This window comes from Lepisma saccharinum, chromosome 20, assembly GCF_977018435.1.
Source record: "Lepisma saccharinum chromosome 20, izLepSacc3.1, whole genome shotgun sequence".
Classification (NCBI taxonomy): domain Eukaryota; kingdom Metazoa; phylum Arthropoda; class Insecta; order Zygentoma; family Lepismatidae; genus Lepisma; species Lepisma saccharinum.
This window is the reverse complement of record NC_139248.1, coordinates 7,737,445-7,753,948: the sequence shown is the minus strand read 5'-3', so window position 1 is coordinate 7,753,948 and position 16,504 is coordinate 7,737,445. Positions and strand designations below refer to the sequence as shown.

Sequence of the window (16,504 nt, the reverse complement as noted above, 5' to 3'; positions counted from 1 at the left end):
TGAACTTTGTTGTAAATATATTTTAATTTTTTTTCTCCCCGATATTTTAGGTATTACATTACCATTACCACTTGTGGGATTTGTAGTTTTTAAGGTTTACGTTGATGAGGAAGCAAGCAAAGTTTTTGGTCAAAAAATTTTCATGTTCTTATAGAAAGTATAGTAAGCAAAGTACAGTTTTTTTTATTTCTTCAGGCAAAAATCATAATTTACTTTGATATACAGGCCCAATGTAATTTTTACATTTATATACTTTTGTTTTATTTTCCGGTTTGTTTATTTCAGATAATTCAATAGTAATTATAATATGGCTTTTGTTTTTTTGTTGACTAACGACTTTGTAAATAGGCTATAGGCTACATAAAAAATAAAATACATTTATTTTCTATGAACATGTTTAATCAATGAGTTGTGTGAGTGTTTTTCCCTTCAAACATATTTACTATAAGAATCCTCAATTAGTACAAAATTAGTTGTATTAAGTGTTTAAACTCTACCTTCAGGCAGGCGCACAAATATAAATACATCACACATACACATTTTTGGTCACTTGCGTGCAATCACATCAATCTGAGATTAGAAATGGGAAGGGAAACTAAAGTGTGAGGGGGGCCGGAGGGGGCCCCGTTGCTTATCTTGCTTCAGGGCCCCAAAGGTTGTTAATCCGGCACTGATCTTGACACCTTGCCTTGTGTGTCAGATATGTGGGGGAGTTTTATGAACGGTTGGTGAAGAATAGTTGTTCTCAAGAAAATTGGTTCTTCTGGCATTCCTCAACTTTAAGGTAGGATGGATTGATTGCATTGATGTTTTACGTCCACTTTATGTACAGAAAGGCAAATCGGGACTGAACCTACTTTCAAGGTAGGACTAGCATTAAAAGTTGACAAGAAGGGGAGCAGAAACACTACATTAGACATACCTAGATTATAATTATTAACACCTGTTGACAACGGGAGATCAGATTTCATTTATTACATTTGATGGATCATTTACGTCATTCATTCTTAAATAATAATAATAACAACAATATGTTAATCATAATAATAATAACCTGTGGGCAGTGATGTGCGTCTACGCGTAAACAACAATAGTCTACATTTTACACGTAGACTATTTTATACACGTAGATTACGTAATGTAAGTAAACAACATGGCGAAAGGTGATAACTTAGCAAAGTGCGTCGTGAAATTAAAATAAAATTATACTGCTTATCAGTTGCTGATGTGTGAGGAGAACTTTTCCCACTCTTTCTTCCAAATTCGAACAATTTCTCACCTAGGAAAAAACCTAATATAGGAAATATTCTAGTGTTTTATGGGAAAAAGACCACTCTTCCCTCACGACTGCCATCTGTTGTTGTTTTTTGCATACTATTTATCTTCTTCCATAGTTGATAATAGAAGAGTAGAGAAATTATTTTCTAAATAGGATTGTTTTCATTTCGTTAGGAACCAATATAGTTGAAAATGTCACTTTACTTTCATGACCCTTGAAAATTAATTTTAATGCACTTTAGATTGTCTACGTAGTCTATGTAAACTACAAGCCAATGTAATCTACGCGTAGATTACGTGTAGACAACCCATGTAGACGTAAACTTATAGACTACGGCACATCACTGCCCGTGGGCCTAGGCCGATCCCCAGTCTCCCTCCCACAATCCTACCGAGAGGTGCGGAGATCTTCAACCGGTAAAGGGGGTGAAGTGGGGTCAGCACGTCGAACCCTCAGTCTTTATACGAGGTTTCTTAGACCGGGTTACGCTACTCACCCCAATTTCCTTACGATGGTGGGTTGTCAGCGATCCTATGCACAGACGAGGTGGCCGAGTGGTTAAGGCGTTGGACTGCTAATCCAATGGGTTCTGCCCGCGTGGGTTCGAATCCCATCCTCGTCGATGCAGCTTTTACTTTTTTTTAAGTCTCAATGACATCGTAAATTATATTTATCTTATTTTAGTTTGATTTTTTGTCAATTTAGCAGGGTTGCTTAGAGGTGACGAAGGAAAGCATGGGAGGGAGACCGGAAGTCGTAAGGTAAGCCAAGGCCCTTCATGGGCTGTTACACACAGGATTATTATTATTTTAGCAGGGTTGGCGAAATTTATGTTTTTTTGTTTTAAACATGTTTTTAATGTTTTAAACAGTATTTTAAATAAGATCCGAAAAAAACATGATTTAAACAAATGAAACGTTTAAAACATAATGCCAAGAAAACTTATGTTCTAAGAATAATGATTAATAAGGAATCTGTTAATAATCTAAGGAAGGACTATGTTCCTAGTTATAAAGTAAACGCTTGACTAACTTCTTAAAATACTTATTTTCTGTTCAAGAAGTTTTAACTAATGCACGGTTGCCAGGCCCTACTCTATTCACGTGGTAGCTACTCTGTTTTTCGGAATACGACATTTTTTCGTGAATGCAACAAAATATTGACATTAACAACTGTGTGCATGTAGTAAGTGAGGAACAAAACTGTTTCATCCATTATAGTATTCAATTTTAATTTTTTTCAGACACTTGTAAAAAAAACATACCCAGGTGTTTTAAAGAGTCCCACGGGTACTCATCACGATATGTTTCTTTGTTAACTGATTATACATTTTCAGCCACTCAACATATTTTTGTGCAGAATAATCAAAATGACATGGAATGAATGAAAATACAAAGTTACAAAGCACTCAAATAACCACAAACTATCAAACATCAAGTATCAAAATGTGTTTTAAACAAGTCTAAAAAAAACATGTTTAGAACACATTGTTTTAAATGTTTTAAACATTTATATAAAAAAAGCATCGCCATGTGTTTTAAACGTTTAAAACAAGTTGTTTTCAACACTTTTGTTTTAAACATGCCAACCCTGCTCTTTAGACTATTCGCGGTAATTAGGATGAATTATGATTAATGAAATGAATAAAGGGACATACTAAAAGGCAGTGGCGGCGATTGGGTTCCAAAAGCGGGGTGGCAAGGTGCCAAAACTGGGGGGGGCAATTGCCCCCTCGCCCCCCTCCCCTCTAATCGCCGCCACTGCTAAAAGGGATACTCTCACACATGCCTCAGCTCTCGGATAGAAATATGAAAGGTAGTAGTCCCGTCTCGTGAAAATGCTGTCTCGTCTCTTGTCTCGTCTCGAAAATATTCGTTTGTCCCGTCTCGAAGGGTTCTGTCCCGTCTCGTCTCGTCCCGTCTCGTTTTGTCTCTTCTCGTCTTGTAAAAGTGATCCGGGATATCATGCCAACAAAAGTCAAAAGTAGCAGAAACACAAAATATTTTTTTTCCGGAAAGTGGGATAATGATCCAAATATTTTACTCATTGCGTGGAGAGAATAAATAAGGTTCGTTAATCATGAGGACATTAATATTAAAAATGCAGTTTCTTGGTTACTGATTGCTAGGTATCTTATGAAATCTACCTTGTGGTTTTTCTCGCTTCCATACAACTGTATATCCATCGTACATTTAAGTGAATGCTCTTTTTCATTACTGCTATACCTTTTGGAAGTTTGAAGTGTTTTCCCCTGGACCTTCTTCTTTCTGAATGTAGAACTTCCGTGCACTATGAAAATTTACATTTTTTCTTTATATTCTAAGCTTGGCGCTGGGGAGCAACAAAAAAGTTTTTAAATGTGTAGTACGAACACAAAAGACTATTCAAAATTGCAATACTTAGTATATTACAAATAGAAAGCATTTGTTGTTCTCTTAATATTGTTAAACATCTCCTTCTATGACATAAGTTTCATAAAGTGTTTCTTTGTGATATTGTGCTGTTTCTTATGTTCAGCTTATGACGCACATACTTGTTTGTTTTCCCTTTAGCCTCTAAGTCCGGTACCACCACCGCTTCATAAAATTTATCCTTCGGCAGGCACGCATCTAGAAATATATGTCGGGGAGGGTGTCCGAGCCAAGTGTTACAGAAAAAATTATAGCATTAATGAAAATAATCAAGAAAATGTTTAAATTAATACATTAATATAATTCATAGGTCTATTCACTTGAATATGTAAATTAATTAATTCTATTATTATTATTATTAGGCTACATGAAATGTTACAAAGACGGTATACAAAAATAGTAATATAACAGAACGAATATTAGCTAATATCTAGCTTACGTGTAGTTAAGATCGCCAAAATGTCCATAAAATCAGCTGTCGTGGCAAGGAAATTAATGTCAGAAAAGGTGATGAATTGAATATTTGCATAATAAGAAAGAATTATGTTAAATCCAGTTGACGAAAAATAAAGACCCTGATTAATATTTTATGCTCATTATTATAAGTAGTAGTGTACATAAATCTTCAGTGATACTGTCATTCAAAGCCGAATGATCCCAATGGAATCCTGCATTTCTAGTAAGCTCGGCAGGAATAAGTAACCCTCGATTATGCTAAACAAATACAATTTTTGTTTAGCTACAGCAGGCCCAAGGCGGATGCAAGAAGCCGTTCCTGCAAAAGTGACAAATCACCACGTATGGAAGGCAAACCTGCATTTATTTTATATCGCACATTTACAGAGTCGTGCCACCTGAAGTTATAAAAATCCCAAATTCAATGATTCTTTTAGACACGCTATAGCTGAAAAAAGTATGTTTAGATGCACCAAATGTGCATCATTATCAGATTATGCATATAACGTGTTACTGGAATCAACATATTTGTGTAATTGGGTGCCTCCCCGACGGCGTAGCAATAACGTCGGGGTCTTGTAATGAAGGGTCCCCGCGTTCGATACCCAATGGAGGCACAAAGTGGATCGGATCGCACTTTAAACTGTAGGTCAGTTCGCAATTTAGCCTATTTGTGAATCAAGTGGACTTAGAGAAAGAAACAATATCAACCTTAAGAATATTAGAATCCACTAATTCACGCGCAGGTAAGTCAAATTTCACATATTTCTTTTCATCCTCGTTCATAGACTTCCTGCAATACTCTTGTGCATGTGTGATGCATCCCACCAGGTGCGAGAAATGTGAAGAGTTATTCTTTCCCTGTACTGCGTTATTTCTTTTCATAAGAGTAAGGCTAATAAATTCTCGTTTTATTTGAACTTTTAAAAAATGTGCAAAATACTTCTCTATCTTTAAGCAACCACCCTTTCTCATGTATGTGTAAAATAATTCCACTCCGTCTCAGAAAACCTCTTCCTACGATCAAATGGCGGAAACAACTCTCAAGTCTCAACAATTATAAATTTATGCTTAAATTTCCGATAATTTGCACAAACAGTAGCACATACCACGTCCTTTGGTGTAACACTGTCAACAGCTAATGTTACTTTCCTCGTCCTAATAAATTTACTTCCAACCAGTGACGGCGCCAGGGAAATGTGACTAGTGGGGCGGAAGGGGGACAACAAAATATTGTTGGGGGCAAGGTGGTATTTGTAGGGTAGTGAGAGGAAATTCCCCCCTCTCGATACTTGTGTCCCCCTCTCTGCTTGATAAATTTTATCCCAGAGGGGTGGTATAATATTTGGGGGAAACAACAAATTATTGACAATATACGTAATTACTTTTTCCCCACCTCGCCATTCAATTGCACCACTTTTCTGTCAGACAACTGTAAGCTTCATTTGGCGAACACGTATGTGGTTTCAAGCGCTGCTATATTCCTTGAACTGTCAAATAAGTTGCCCCTCTTCCCCTTTCTTTGTCCAGGGAATTTTCCCGGAAAATGCCATTCCATGTAAAGGTTACAAATAAGTTGTCACGTGACTCGAACTTGTCACTACAGAACGTTTGTATTCACATGAGTGGAATAATAGTACGCGAAGATAGCTACATGGCATTCTTGACGCAAGCACAATAGCCTTTTACGAAATAATTTTTTGAAGAACAGTGTGCATTATAATAATAATAATAATAATAATAATAATAATAATAAAAACGAGCTACATTTCTTTGTGAAGCTAGAATATTAGTGAAAAAAATTGAACATTACAAGACACTGCAATCAATATTGGGAAACTGCTTTCAAAACGAACGAAATCTGATAATGCTTGTGGCAGTAGACTGAATTGACCAAAGGGTCGGTTCTGAAAATTTACAAGAAGGCAGTAGTAGTGAAAGGGTGAGTTTCCTTGTGATTATTAGTTGCCTAAGTCCTGAAAAATTTAACAAATGGAAAATTATACAGCCACGGTTTGATGTATCTAGTGATAAAGTTACACATAAATAATCTTTCAACATCACTAAACTAAAACACATGGGACTAGTTGGAACGTGGTATTTTTTGTTTGGAAATATTTCTCGGTTTCAGCATGCGTTGTCAAGTCAGTAGTATTGTAATTTTGCAGCAAACTAAACACATTTGTAAAATATCATGATTGAAAATACTGAAGAATCAATATTGAATTCATTCTCTTGACAAGATCCATAAAAATTGATTATGAGATTACATACACAATGTGGGGTCTTAGATAAATTGTAGTGGCACTCGTTACTGTCTTGTATTCAAGGGGTCCTAAACTACATAGTAACTATGCAGGGACACTTGCCCCCGGTGCCCCCACCCTCCAAATATCAGATTTAAAAAATTAACAATTTCGTAAATATAACAGTCATTTAGCACAGTAGTCTTGGGTGCTATTTTAATGGGGTAGAAAACTTTTTGTTTCTACCCATCCAAAGTTATGCCGAAGTTCAATTCTGATCCCCAAAAGTTAGGTCCCAAGTTTCACCTATGCCAGACTACATTTCTAGTGGAGGGGGGTATCAAATCCCAAAACTGTAGGTCGAGTCCCGATTAGCTGTGATGATCGTAAAGTTGACTTGATCTTTTTCTGTCAAGATCCAAATTTAAATCAGCAATTTTTCAGCAATTATTAAAAATATGGTTTGGTAAAATATGAAGTGTGGTATGACCTCATTTCCCATATAAAATTGTTGAGGTATCTCCATGCAACCCCTCTAGCAGACGCAAAGGTGCACACATACTTATACATATGTACGTGTAGGGGAAGTGAGAGAGAAGGGGTGAGAAACGTCTCTCTCTCTCTCTCTCCCCCCCAGGAGAGAGAGAGGGAGAGAGAAAGAGAGAGAGAGTAAGAGAGAGAGAGAGAGAGAAAGAGAGAGAGCGTACTCTCTCTCTCTCTCTTCTCTCTCTCTCACAAAGGGGGGAGTGGAAGGAGGGGGGAGAGAGAGAAGAAGGGCAGGAGGGGGGAGAGAGAGAGGAAGAGAGAGGGGGGAGAAGGAGAGAGAAACGAAAGAAGAGAGAGAGAGAGAGCTCTCTCTTTCTCTCTCTCTCTTTTCTTCCTTCTTTCTTTCTCTCTTCTAGAGAGAGAGAGGGGGAGAGAGAGAGAAGAGAGAAAGAGGACCGAAAGAGAGAAGCGGAGAGAGAGAGAGAGAGATAGAGAGAGAGAGTGAGTTTCTTTCCTCTCTCTATCCTTCTTTCTTCCGGGAGAGAGAGAGAGAGAGAGAAGGTGAAAGAAGGAAAGAAAGAAAAGAGAGGAGAGAGCTTCTTTTCTTCTTCTTCCTTCTCTTTATCTCTCTCTCTCTCTCTCTCTCTCTCTCTCTCTCTCTCTCTCTCTCTCTCTCGCTTTCTCTCCTCTCTTCAAAGAGAGAAAGAAAGAGAGAGAGAGAGAGGACGTGATATGTTAGGTGGAGAAGAATCATTATCTTATGCTGTTTCTTGACAGGTAGTAGAATTTCCCCCCACTGGAAATTTCACATTGAATCCCAGGGTATTTACATTGGCAATAACTCAGAAACCCGGGCATTTTATGTGATTTTCAACAATGTGAAACAATTTATTTTTTGGTCTTACTATACATGTGTTATACATCAAAATAAAGGCAAATTATTTGCCTACACAATAGAAAAGAAACAATTAGAATCTGTGTATTCTTGCGTGTGCTAGAGATGTTCAACACAGTCCTTGTTTTTCATATTATGAAAAAGTCCGTAACTCTAATACTAAACATATCTACCCTTAGTATGATACAACTTGAAACATTCTGGCATACAAAGACCAACATCGCATTGGGGGCACCACCACGTTGTTTCCTTTCTTCTTATTTTGTCATCTGTTTCTTTCCCTTTGTCAAAACACACTTTACATCTTGTTGGTCTGTCCTTCTTTTCGTTGCCGGAACATTCTCAGCGAAATTCCGTCCAGTCAACCTATTAGATCCTGCTGACATCCTAGAAACGGTTTCAGCTTCAATTCTTCCCTTCTCGGACAGAGTTTCTCCTACTGACTAAAGAAAGTCTGATAAATGCACCTTCTTCTTATCAATTGCACGCCCAATTTCCTTGCATACAATGAAGGCATTTGCTGAAGAAAATGATCAGCATATTTAAAAAATAGTTTTTTTCCACAATTTTATCTGCCGTCTGTTGAATGGATAGTAAGCGACTAATTCGTCTCTTCTGTCTACACCAGTTTTGTTTACATTGTAGTCCAACACCGCATCTGGTTTTGTCTTCATGACTGGACCTCCCCGTGCCTTCACAAGAACATCAGATGATGTAGCTCTACGTTTAGTTGAGAGCATCAAGACATCTATGGTATCTTTCCATTTCAGGCACAAGAGATAGTTCTTGCGCATGTACACTATTTCACCATTCTTCAGTTTCTTTTGAACTACAGTAGCTTTTGGTAGTTACTTTCTGTTTGGCATACATGTTCCAATAGCCATTGTTTTTTTTCCCCACAAAGCATCAAAAAGTAGAGGAGAAGTGTAAAATGTGTCCATGTAAATGGTATGTCCTTTCTCAAGATATGCATGGAGAAGTCTGTCAAAAAGGGAGATGAGATGCCTGGTTGGGCCAAATCCAATCCATTTTCCGAATCTGAATTTGGTCCAAAATCTGCAATGAAAGAAAAAAGAATGTATTATACGCCTCTATGTATTGAACGTGTAGGTCATGAGGTAAAGGTAAAGCTAACCCCTATGCATTGCACCGTTTGATGAAACACAGGCAGTGTGCAAGTAAATAACTCATTACAAGTAAATAAATAAGTGTTCCATTTCTTTCGATATTTCAAATAAACACATTGGTCGAGTGCATGGTCACCCATAGGAGTTTTCTTGGGGGAAGGGGGCTCTTCAAGATTCCATATGTAGGGTTCAGATACTAACGAAATAAATTATGCAGATATCTACGTATAATCTGCAATATCAAGGTATTTATAATCTAGATTATCCGTATTTCCATGTAATAGACTTTCTCTTTATGAACCTCCTGTAAAAGTAAGCGTTATTGTCAATTTTTTTATGCTGTTTCCACATTCAAAATTCACCTCAATATACTAAGAAATGTAGCTGTAGCGAAATTTCCGCCACAACTACAGGAATTTTGTAGCTTCGCTACAGCTACAGATACAATTTTAGAAATGTGGTTTCGCAACAGCTACAGCTACAAATTTTGCAGCTAGCTACATAGCGACGCTACAAGTAACGCGCTACTTCCGACCACTGGATTTTGCAATATTTTGATTATGTTATGGAGCAGTAAATTGAATTAATACTTGTCAACAATGATTCCAGCTCTCTGTAAAACAAATGGACACGCGGCACCCGGGTGAGGAACATAGTGATTCGAATCCTACCTTGGCGCCAGAAAATTTTGACCGGGTGGGCAGGATCCATATATTGATAAATTAGGGTGTTCAGATATAAAGTATATATGTTAGCTTTTGTATTTATTTCCCCATTTCTTTTTAATGGTGTACATTTTCTTATTTACTCTTTACATACCTCTTTCCTCGTCATATTTTTTTCTAATCAAATTTCTCATCTGAATTCTCTCCATTCACTCCACTCTACAAAAAGGTAGCGGAGGGACTGGATGCCATCACCTATTGGAAAGAAACACTTGGCAGGTTTTGGTCCAGGCCCGCAGCCAGAATTTTATTTGGGGGGGGGTGTTAATCCTATATCAGTAGCCGTCATCTAAAGTCAAAAAAGTTGGGAGGGTAGAAGCCCTGAAGATGAATTTCTCAGTATATTGCAACTTATTATGTAAGATGTTTAATCCTGCTTAGGAAGTAAAATTAATTACCACCATACACTTTTTAAATTAGATATTTGTATGATTTTATGGGGGGGGATTCAGCCCCCTTATCCCTTCCCCTGGCTATGTGCCTGTCTTGACACAACAAAGATCTGCTTCTGCTCAGGGTTTTCTCCTCTCTATCTTTTCTTCTGTCTTTCCTGTGTCAGTCTTGATATAATCTCCCTACTTCTCTCTCATTTAGGTCCTCCCTATCTGCCTATCCATGCTCACTGTGTACCTCGCTTTGTATAGTGGATATATCGTTATATCCCTTTAAGTTAAGAAGGAATTTTCCACATATTAAGTTATTAGGTGAACGTACAAATAACAGTAGGTCTGAACTGTTTAATTCATGCGAAAGTTATGAAACTTATGGAAGAAATGTATTTATTTATTTATTTAAAGACATGACACTACAGGGAACTGCCCATTTACAGTGTCTTGTACGTATTCTGTATCACATTGTTTGTTACACAGAATATGCAATGAATAGAATAGATAAGGTACAATAATATGATAATATGTGTTAAAGTAATATAAAAATTAATATGAAAAAGGAATAGAAAGTAGCAACCTGACAAGTGAGGTTAAATTTTACACAGGATATGTCAAGAATAGTAACAGAGAAAAACAAAACCACCAAGGAGAAAACATATGAGCCACATATTACATATAAATGATGAGGTATAGAAATAATTATAGTAACTAGCAAAAACTGGTCCTTAGCATTAATTGTTTCACCTGAACAAACCATACATAGAAGATGACTGAACTTCTAAATAACGTCAAGTCTTATTTTGAAAGTTGCAATGAGGCGAATCATTACTTGATCCTTTTTTATGTTATATGCTTAATTAATTAATCTAATTGGATCGGTCGGGTTTTAGTGTCATGTGTTTGGTAATGTTGTGGATGTCTATGTATTCATGTACGTGCGTATTCTTGGCCATTGGGTAGGTAGGTGTGTCTCTGGACAGCCGACCAGCGGAAAGTTTCGATAACGGTTAGGTGATTAGAGGGGCCTATATAAAGGAAGGGAAGGGAACAGTATTACCAGTGCGTAGTTAGAGATCGGTGAGTTCATTGAACTCTCCAGCCTAATTATTGCCTATTTTTGTGGGAGCAGGAAAAGGTTTATTATCCATTTTGCCTTGACTCATCACACTCAACAGGTCGCTAGGTGCCGTGAGTTGATAGCTTCCTTTAGATGAGGCCTTGCTCGAAAAGGTTTATTATCCAGTCGCCCTCAGATGTTTTGGTGAAATACGGCGAGGTAAAGAGGTGTCTTTTCTCCATGGGGCGAAACGGAGAATTTTCTTGATCATATGAATCGGCGAGGACACTAACTTATTTTCTTCATTTAATTACACACACTTGATCAATTTCCCATTAATCCAATAGTTCATCTCATGTGGGAAACCGGGTACACACGTACACGTACCTTCAGCCACCTTTTTTGGTACTGAAGGATCATTTTTTTTTTTTTTACTCGTGGAGCCAGTGGCTACACGCGTTCACATGCTCTCTTCGGGAAGGGGGGACAGGGTACACCGAAATGTAGATTTTGCGAATAACAGCCAAGAATTAACTTTTGTAAATATAATATGAATAAACCTATATATATCTAAAAGGAAATGAGCGTTAAGTTATAATTTGAAGAAGTACCTGTCTATTGCCTAAACTAGCATCCACAGAACTTCAGGTACTGCAAGTTTTGAACCTCGGGACAAGGATTCAAAAATGTATGGTTGTGTATGTTGTGTATGTTGCTGAGAATCGCTCTAAAAACACAAACTATACAAAGTAAGATTCAATTTCCCTTTTGAACTTTCGAAAGCTTTGTAAGATATTCACCTTATCGTATGATTTTCCAATTTCATTGTACAACCTACACGTTTTCCGAGTGGGTGCCGCATTGGCTGACTTTGTTAGAGCTCTCGATACTTGAAACAGTTCTCTCCGCGGTCTTACGTTACTTATATGGTTAATAAAAAGGGATTTCTGAGAGCATTTGAGAACAGTGTAATGTGTTGTTTAGAAGTTTATGTAAAAATAGTAACTAATGTATATTTCTTTTATCATATAGGAATTGATCGTGGAAGTGTTTTTTTAGGGTGTCATAAGGAGTATACTTGGGGAAAACGCAGTCTTTTTTCAGTTTTCGGAATGGAAGGAACTTTTTTTTTGTACTTTCTCAATTCTGTTGGTTTCATTTAGGTTTTGTGGGGACCAGACGATAGACGCGTGTTCCAAGCCAAGGTTTCTGTACCCTTCTGCCACAATGTGGTCTATGTGCCTTCGGAAACTGTTATTTTCTTCAAACTGAACACCTAGATCTTTGTAGCTTGAGACTCTGTCTAATGTGTGGTCACTGATTGTGTAAGTGTGCATAGAGGGTTGTTTTTTTCCGAGTGAAAGTCGTAATTTTACATGTGCTAAAATTGGGTTTTAGTTTGTCTTGAGTGCACCATTCTACGAGGTTTCCAATGTCCTTCTGCAATTCCCAGGCATCGTTATCGTTCGTTATAGACTTAAATATTTTCAAGTCGTCTGCGTACAGAAGTTTTTTGGAATGCAGTAGACATTCTTGGAGATCGTTAACAATCAGAAGAAACGTTATTATCATATCTAACATACTGTTTCCAGTGTTTAAGGTAGGAGGAGATAAGTTTTAAAATACGGGCCGAGAGGTTAAGATGGTGAAGCTTTTGGAGAAGTGTAGGTATCATGATCAATAAAATCGAACGCCTTTGAAAAATCAGTATAAATTACATCGCCTTGCCCTTTCTTGTCTAGCATCGAAGTTATATAGTCGGAGATTTCTAATAAATTTGTTACAATGGATCGTTTACGTATGAATCCATCTGATGAGGGGACAATGCAAAATGCAGCGAAAGTTATTATGTTACAAGAAGTATTTCTATTTGTGAAACCAGCGCCGCCCTAGGACAGGGGCAAGGCTTCGCGCTACACGGAGGGAGTCCGCCTAGCGGCAAAAATATTTGAAATGTAATTTTTAGCCTACCCGGTAGAGGCCCATAGTGTTTCGGATTCCACTTTAAACTGTAGGTTTAGTCCCCATTACATAGAACAACAACTCAAAATCTCTAATGTAATTTTAGCGTCTTAGATTCGGAAAGCAAGTTACGCCAAAATTCGGCATTTACAGTTGCACAAGTTTCAACTGCCCTCCTTTATTTTATGTCCTAATTGCGAACAGTCCTAGTTGCGAACAGTCCTAATTCCGAACACTTGCTGCTTGAACAGGAATATACTCGAAGGACTATGTCCTAATCGCGAACACATTTTCCTGCCTTGGGACCTAAAATTTTCTCTCACACTTCCTGAGTCTATTTAACATTATTTTTTTAAAGGGACTCAGTTCTAGACTTGAGACTTCAGTGTTTTGAAAATTGGACATGATTAAAGTAGTCGCCAAATATATACTAATTCCATCCTAAGAATAATGCCATTAGACTTTTCTGCCTCAGCCTTTAAGCTTTATATAAGGCTGTGGACTACCTAGCTCACTGTTGATTTTGCGGTTCATCCCTCCACTACATTATTTGTCCGGTGCTTCCTGTTGAAGCAGTTTCACATCACTTAAGACACCGAGGGGTTTTCGAGTCTTTAACACACGAATTAAAGTCAGATTACGTCGACAGACCGAAAGGGCGAAATGACCTTGGAGGAATTTACAATGCAGAAGACCATGAGGTACTTTAGTATTATACGGACTACCTGTTTTCTGGTGAAGCAAAAGAAACACTTATGGACATGATAGGAACACTGTATTCAGGCCCGTAGCTAGGGGGGGGGGGCAACTGTCCCCCCTGAGAACCTGCTTTGCCCCCCTGTGAAAAATTCAGAACAGATTCCTACCTGGAATTCTCACTAATCTTTACAATTATATCCTGTATTACTCTAGTAACATAACAAAGACATTTATTGATTTTGTGTTTTATGATGGTGTGTGGGATTCCGTATAATGTCGTATCAGGATGGGGGAAAAATCCCTTCCAGATTCAGACTTCGGGAAATGTTTTTGCAATTTTCAGTATCTAGAACAGTTGTGACATTTTGAGTAGTCTTGTATTAAAGGTGCCTAATGTGTTTGGATGTTTTTCTTGGATGTGTTGCTATGAACTTTGAACTGCATAATTTTTTTGTTTCCCAAGTCTACCTTTTGGTAATAGCTATTCATGTGACAGAGAGAGGAAGTGAATATTTAATTTTTGTTACTTAGCGTTGCTTTTCTGCCACATCTAGCTAATTGTGACAATGAGTGATGACGTGAAATTGATGAGGAGACACTCACAAACAGTGCCGCAACTACAGAGGGGCGGAGCGGGGGTGGGTGCAGAGGCATTGGACGGAAGACCAATCTAGGGGGGGCAAACATTGAAGTAAAGAAACATGACTAGCAGAATCTAAGAATAGCAGGACAAATGGATACTCAAGATGGAATTAATTTTCAAGTGTTTCTTGCATTTTTCTTCCAGGCGGCTAAAGGCACATGCAGGGGGTACAGAGGGGCAATTGCCCCCCTCGATTTTAAATTTTATACAAATAAAAGTACATTTCGTAAAATTTTATTGCTCGCTTCGCTCGCAATCTCGGTGACTGCTATTCTTATAGTCCAAGTTCAGAGCCATAGCTGGGGGGGGGCAGCCCTGGGGACCAAAACTATCTAAATGATAAAAATGTTGAAGAGAATGCCATGGCACCCTGTGGAATTATTTGCGCTCTATTAAATCAATATTGTTTTCAGTTTGCAAATATTTGGATCTAAAGATTTTCCTGCTTGCTTCGATCCCAATATGATTATTTTCTGTAATGCATTTTAAATTACCCGAGAGAGAAGTAAGGCCAGATATATACTTCAGATTGTTGCTGCTTAAATGTTTGAACATTTGAGAGACAATTTGGCGGATGAATTGATCATGTAATGTATTTTAATAATATATATATATTTTAAAGAAACTTGAATACGTACACAAACACAATTTAGCGTTAACATGTTGCATATGTATTTCTTATTTTACGTCGCTCCATGTTGCATATGTGTAAAATATATGTTACATGAAAGTTATACGTATCATAATGTTCAAAAAGAATAATGTTCGTCATGCATATTCTGTCTTTCGAAAATACAGTTTGTGTGCTTGTTTTCCATTATTAGCTAATATGAAATTGAACGTGTTGGAAAAATATTTCAAATTATTTGATCAAACACAAATGCATTAGCACCGACTTGTACCCCCTTTTGCATGATTTACGACGATAATAACGTCCTTTTAATGCTACTATTGTTACTACCACTACCACCACTATATTAATATTATTATTAGCACGTTTGTCCTGGTACTTGACCCTCCTTTCCAGATAAGCATTTCTCCTCTGCTCACAAAGAACACTCATGGCCAGGCTCGAACCTGGAACCCCTGGCTTCGTAGTGTGTTATGTAACCATCCCACCATGGAGGTCGGCTAGTGAAAGATGTAGGACAGCTTACTGGGTCAAATTATTATCAAACACGATGAAAATGTGATAGTGTTCCACAATTATTATTTCGGTTAGAAAGCGATAAAATTTGTAGTTTGATACGGGTTACACTAAGCATCTTATGCAGTGTAAATATCAATTTCAAATCTTATGAATCATTTTCCTATGCAAACGAATCAAATATGATAAGCAATATAGGTGTGTGTTATGATATCCATTTTATAAAGGAAAAGTTAAGTTTTAACCCTTACTGTTTGCATGATATCGTTTCCATAGCATGTTATATATATTGCTCTCAAGAATTTTAAACGGCAGTAAAAATAAATTACATTTGCAACTGCGAAGCTATCAATGGGAATGCATACATTATGGACAGAATATGCCATATTTCGATTGCTTGTAACATGGAAAGAAGAATTAGACGAGCAAATAGTGACTGAGAAAAGTTGCTTGTCTTGATGTCCTGCACACTGTGAAAGTTGTCGGTGTTATCAGGCGGCACCCTATGAATATAGGTTCAAGATAATGACAAGTAGAAAAAAGCTGCAGTGAAAGAAATACGATTGAAAATCTCTCAAATTATATTTTATTTATTTTCATATATTTATAATATTACATTGTATCTGTAGCAGACGTTGTCTGCTAAAGTACCTCAGGCACAACCTAATTTTTTGAGAAATAATTATGTCAACTCTTCTGCTATGGAGTGGATTCTCCTAATTTTATTCATATATCTCACGCCATTCTGTGACTGGCAGAAATCAGTATCAGCGTAAAATAACTGATATTTGGGGTTTGTACTCTCCTGCTCAAAAAGTGGTGGCGATAAGCGGCCCAGAGACCTCGTGCCGCGGAAATGGGGTAAGGTGAAGGAGGCTCCTTATATCGTTCGGTTTCGTACCATAGTCATTAAGGAAGGTATTTTTCATAATGTAAAGAGGATAGGTCTACAGCATTTCCTTTATAAAACTTGATATGAAAT

General features: G+C 37.5%; 1 non-coding gene across 1 annotated transcript; it reads left to right on the top strand.

Annotated features, from left to right (window-relative positions):
• The first annotated feature begins 1,819 nt into the window (after positions 1-1,819).
• TRNAS-GCU (transfer RNA serine (anticodon GCU)) lies at positions 1,820-1,901 on the top strand. Its single transcript has one exon. It is a non-coding gene; the product is annotated as a tRNA-Ser (tRNA).
• The last annotated feature ends 14,603 nt before the right edge of the window (positions 1,902-16,504 follow it).